Source organism: Tamandua tetradactyla, chromosome 17 (assembly GCF_023851605.1).
Source record: "Tamandua tetradactyla isolate mTamTet1 chromosome 17, mTamTet1.pri, whole genome shotgun sequence".
In the NCBI taxonomy this organism is placed as follows: domain Eukaryota; kingdom Metazoa; phylum Chordata; class Mammalia; order Pilosa; family Myrmecophagidae; genus Tamandua; species Tamandua tetradactyla.
The window spans coordinates 12,242,018-12,248,014 of record NC_135343.1 but is presented as its reverse complement, the minus strand read 5'-3'; the positions used below and the strand labels follow the sequence as shown (position 1 = coordinate 12,248,014).

Genomic DNA, 5,997 nt, shown 5'->3' with positions numbered 1-5,997 from the left:
AGGAAACCAAATCCCTCTGTTTTGCTGAATTCTCTCCAGGGAAGACAAACACAATGAAGGGTTAGTTAGCTCCAGTGGCTGTAAAATAGTCAACATGGCTGTAATCTTTCTTTATAAATTATATAAAAATGGAAAACAGGGTTGGTTACGGAACAGCTTCTCAATGCAGTCCGGAGGTGCTCTGGTACAAAGCATTTCTGCTTCCAAGAGAAATATAACATTGCTATAAAAAACTGGCACATTATTCTGGTGAAAAAAGAATAGAGTTTTTAGTTGTGTTCTACATACAGCTAGTTCCCAATCAAATGCTTCACGTATCCACATGAAAGTAAAAGGCAGGAAAGATGGAAAGGGTTGCAGTTTTTTTCTGAAATGACTCAAGTCTTCAAAATATAGCTTCTATATTCTTTCTTCATAAAGTGGTATTAGCATATTGCAACTGAAGGATGTCTAACAACAACAAAAATTTCAGTCTGGATAATAACTCTATGGTAGGCAAAAGAATATCAGCCCCTTGGGTTTCCTGGAATTCTTTACTTCACACTATTTTCTTCCAATATGCAGCTTAGGCAGTTCAGAATTAACATGTAACTCCTTAGCCATTTCCACTAAAACATTTAATGGAACATAAACTGTTCTTGATTTTCAAAAGCTTCTCAGGTACAATTTTCATTCTCAGAAAATGCCACGTTTTGGATCCCAGTTGTGTATGAGCATCATGATGAAACAAAACAAAACAAAAACCAACCCAAATCAAAATGTGGCTAAACTCATATGAGAGAGACGATGTTCAACCTGCTGTCAAAGGAGTTGGAGCTGTCAAGGCTGTCGACCAAGGACACGGGGCTCCCTTCTCCCACTGATGGAAGGCTGGAGGTGTCTCCCCCAGGGAGCGTCTCTCTGCGGGGAAAACCTGCTCCACAAGCCAGGCTTAGTGAGGTCTTGTCTGCCCGATCATCTTCAGTCTTGCTTGGTCAATGACATCCAATAGGTTTTTGGCGTCCACAGCCAGGGCAGGGGCAGCTGTCAACATCTGCTTTTTGTACTCTTGCTGCAGGCTCGTCATGACATACTGTTGGGCCAGTTTCATTTTGTTGATGAGCTCACCCAGGTCAGAGTTCAGCAGCTTCTGGGCCATCTCGATCTGTCAGTGAGTGCTGGCCGGCAGGACAGGAATGGTCTCATTCACAGTGGCCAACAGTGTCCTTAGAGCCAAACCAACCTCCTTCACCATTGGAACATACTCCTCGGGTGGGGCTGGCTGGATTTTACTGGACATTTCGATGATCGCTTTCACCAGGCCCGTCACGTTCTCATACACCTTGTCATTGGACCAGTCGAGATTGGCAGTAGGGGGAGGACTTATTTCCTGGGGCTGAAGCTTGACGCCCTCACTGTAACTGTCCCCAGGGCTATTGAGGCCGGCAAGGCTGCCCATGTGACCAGGGGCTCCAGGGCGTGGCGGTTTCTTTGGTGGAGCTGCAGGGTCTGGTTTCCCCACAGGCTGGTAGATGTGCTGGTTTCCGTTCAGGAATCTCTCCTCTTTTTCCATCCAGCGCTGATCTTCTTCCATTTCCTGCTGTTGTCTTATCAGCCGCTCTTCCATCAGGTGGGTTGGCAATACTTGCCCAATTCCTTGCATATCCAATGCTGCAGAGTCCTCCATGCTGGACTGCCACATTGATATCTCTGGAGGCCTCTGATTCCATGAATCTGTTTGGTCCAAAAGAGCTGCCTGACCTGGGTAGATGCTGCCGGCCGTAGGGGTGATTCCATGTGAGCCAGAGTAGCCAGACACCTGGTAATGATTGGTCTGTACCAGGTGCTGGGGGCTGGGGTAAAATCCTTCACTAGACCTTGGGCTAGGATAACCAGGCCCGCTGGGCTTGGGAGGTGCTTCATCGGACCCTCCTGAGTCCCAGGACACTGTGACCTGTCTTCTTGATTCCATTCTCATCCGTTCTTCTTGCTGAACCTTCTCCTCCAGGATTGTGCTGAGCTGGGCTTTAAGTTCCGTGAACCTGGGCCGCCGGCTGGGGTCGTAGGCCCAGCATTTCATCAAAAGGCTGTAGAGGGTAGGAGGGCAATTTGGAGGCATTGGCAATCTTTCTCCATTTTCAATACGTCCAATCACGTCATTGTTCTTCACTCCTTGAAAAGGCTTCACACCATGCATCAGTATCTCCCACATACACACACCAAACATCCATACATCACTGGCTGAGGTAAAACGTCGAAAATTAATGGACTCTGGGGCCATCCATTTAATAGGCAATTTTCCTTTGGAAGCTTTGTAGTAAGTGCTGTCTTCCATATATCGGGACAATCCAAAGTCTCCTAATTTTACACAATCAGTTGAAGAAACCAGAACATTTCGAGCAGCAACGTCCCTGTGTACAAATCTTTTGCTCTCTAGATATGCAAGAGCTGTACTAAGCTGATAGGCATACAGGATCAAAGAGGCCAGATCCAGACTGTATTTCCTTACTTGCAAAAATGACCTCAGCTCCCCCAGCGTGCACAGCTCCATGATTATCCAGACGGGGTTCTCCGTGATGACGCCAATCAGCTTCACAATATGAGGATGGTCAAACTGATGCATCGTCAAGGCTTCTTGAAGAAATTTCTCTCTCACGCTGTCCGAAGTACAGTTTTTACATGTTTTAATTGCAACGGCCAAAGCTGGATTCCCTGGACTCATGTAAACTCCTTGATGTACATCTCTAAATTGGCCTTCCCCGATACATCGTCCAAGTTCTATTCTTTCTCTTTGAATTTCATAATCCCTGGTTGAGGGCATGGTATAAGTATCTTCTTCATCTATGATTTCAGCATAGTCGTCTGTTTCTGACACGGAGACCGCATGTGTCCGCACACCTTGCTTTTCACTGTTGGCCAGCTTTGGTATTGATGGTAAAGCCTGTTCACCTTCTTTCTGGGGTCTGATGATAAAAGACTGGTCGGCCCCATTCACCAGCCGGCAGTACCCATCTATTAAGTCAGCCATGTTCTCTGCAATGGTCAAGGATGGCGCTGTCACCGTCAGAGGCTCGGGTGCTCCTGCTATTTTCAGTTGCAGCATTCCTTTCCTGTCCTTCTCTTCACTGTTGGAGTACTGAATGGTCTGCACTTGATTCAAGTCTGCCAGATGTGTAGGACTGCAGCCTTTGTCAGTCAGGTAACTAATCCCCTCTTCTGGGCCAATCACCAGTTCCACAGAAATAATCCAGCTTGAACCAAGGGCACATTTGAAGCATTCTTTATCAAATCTGTACACTGGGGAAAGAATCTCAAAGAATTTCAGAATACTTTCTTCTCTATTAAGGTTGGCAAATTGTCTAAATATTTGTTGGATCAGTTTTCTTAGTGTTTTGGCCTTCACAGAATCCAGTAAACTCTTAGGAAAAAAATCGCTTTAAACCAACATCTTTTTCTAACACTTCATAGTTAAACTTCTTTTCTAGTGCATTACCCCGCATCTCCCAGTATGATCGCCGTATTTCTAGACAACCCAACTTCAAAGCAATTTCCTGGTCCACTTGATCAGCTACTTCTAATATATAATCACTCTTCACCTGCTGATAAAAGAAATTCAGAGTTGACTTGTCTTCGGTAAATTGATTTAGAAATCCTTTTGGCAAATAACGAATTCTCAGTTCATATTTCCACTCCTCTGGTGGGTGTGCAAGTTCATACTTCTCCCTCACATTGGAAACACCCATATCCAAATGGAGCCAGTGACCCTCCTCTGGCCGCAGGTGACTGAGTCGGAATCCATAGCAGGCCACGTGCTTTACTTTGTGACTGTCCATTATATTCTGAATGATGCCCCTGACATCAGTGGCATCTCCATGTCTGATAATACTGGCCCATGTGGTTGGCTCACTGCTGTTTTCAAAATAATGAAAGACCTTTAGTACTCGCTCCATTGCCCCAGGGGAACGTTCCATACCAGTACCCAGGTGAGTCTTAGTACTCGAATTTGGTGTGTGATTCAAGTTTGGGTCAAGGTAAGCAGCTGCCGTGATTTTGCTAGATGCTAGGTATCTGTCATATTAGTTCAGAAGGCCACAATAACTGTGATCAAATCAAATGACGATTAAAAAAAAGTACTTCTAGTTTCTCTTTCCTCTTTCCATGGTAAGTCAAAGAAAACTCGGACCCGCGGAGGCAAAGGGCGACGGCTGCGAGGCGGCCCCTGCCGATTTCCTCCCACGCTCACGCCGCGGGCGCTCAGCGGTCCTGGCCCGAAGGTGGTGGCGGCGGCGGCGGCGGGCTCGCGCCCCGGCTATGTCTTCTTTTTAATAATCTTTTAATTAATTTCATAATAAATTCTATTTTTATGTCAGTGAAGTCTGTGTTCGCCACTAATCTGAGCCTATAAATTAAGTGGTCACAAATATCATGTTGCCTTTTGTGCAACACCCCTTTTTTCCAAGAAGTCTTTCTCAATCCCTTGATGCTGGATCCCAGCTCATCCTGGGAGTCCTGTCCCACATAGGGAGATTTATTCCCTGGGAGTCATGTCCCACCTAGGGGGAAGGGCAGTGAGTTCACCTGCCGAGTTGGCTTGGAGAGGACACATCTGAGCAACAAAAGAGGTTCTCTGGGGTTGGCGCTTAGGCCTAATTTTAAGTAGGCTTAGCCTGTCTTTTGCCAGAATGTTTCACAGGAGCAAATCTCAAGATGAAGGACTCAGCCTATTGATTTGGTTGTCCCCACTGCTTGTGAGAATATTAGAAACTCTCCAAATTGGGAAATTGAATATTTCTTCCCTTCTCTCCAGTCCTCTAAGGGGACTTTTATAAATACTTCTTTATACTCCAAAGGGCTGCACTTCTCAGTTTCCCTACCTACAGTAAATAGGTACATCTCTGCGTTTTCTGCGGCACTTGTTTCTCTCTGTTCATTTTTAAAGTTTTATTCACACATCATACAATCCAACCTAAGTAGATAGACATGCCTTCGCAACCATAATCTGTGTGAAGATATTTCCTTTCCTTACACCAAGAATCCATACCCCTCCCCTATGCCCTCCACCTGCTGACATTTAGTTTTGGCATAATGCCCTTGTTACATTCTGTAACAAAGACCCCAGCTTGCACTGATTGTACTTTGTCCTGTATACCATATTCTTTTTCAACACCTTGCAATGTTGGCATCCATTTGTTCTCCCTCATGCAAAAACATGCATCAGGAGTTCTTAAATAACTACCATGAACTAGGAATGAATTTGTTCTCAACTCTCATTCAGCAGCAAATCAGAAACTGTGTTTATAGCATTGTCAGTTCCCGTGCTGTAGGTCTCAGACCAGATCAAAGAGAGTTTCCAGTTAATGGATATAGAGTTCTGGTTATAGCTTCTCCAAGGGTAGGGCTCTACTCAATGAGCTTCAGAGTGCCTGAAGCAAGGCATAAATCATACGTTCTCAGGTATACTTCTCATTGACCTGAGAAGGTGGTGGAGATCAAGTCCTGAATATTAGATGTGAACTTTTCAAGATTTCCCTTGTGATTGCTTCTTTGACCCATTGGTTGCTTAAAATTATGTTGATTAACTGCCATAAATTTGTGGATTTTTCTATTCTTCCCTGTAATCATTCCACTGTGATCAGAGAAGATGCTTTGTGTAATTTCAGTGTTTTTAAATTTGGTGAGATATGTTTGAGTCTAGGTGATTTTTCGTGATGTAATTTATTCCTTTTTCATTTCCATTTATGTATATATAAATATATATGCTTATTTATATATATAATACTTCCTTTGTATTTACCCTATGCATAACCTAGTAGTTCAAAAAGATACAAATGTAACTTCAATAACATACTGCCCTGACCATATCTTTCCATTTCCCCTCTTCATATTGTTTTTGTCACACATTGCCTCTTTATAATTTGTATATCTATGACATGGAAATATTATTTCTTATGAAACTTTATATTAAAGTCTTATAGGAAATAAAGATTAGAGAATTAGAATTACTTACCTTGGATGCCA

The 5,997-nt window shown here is 43.9% G+C and overlaps 1 pseudogene; it reads right to left on the bottom strand.

The window, feature by feature from the left end:
* Window positions 1-931: 931 nt before the first annotated feature.
* On the bottom strand, window positions 932-4,247 carry LOC143660735 (focal adhesion kinase 1 pseudogene; annotated as a pseudogene).
* Window positions 4,248-5,997: the final 1,750 nt, after the last annotated feature.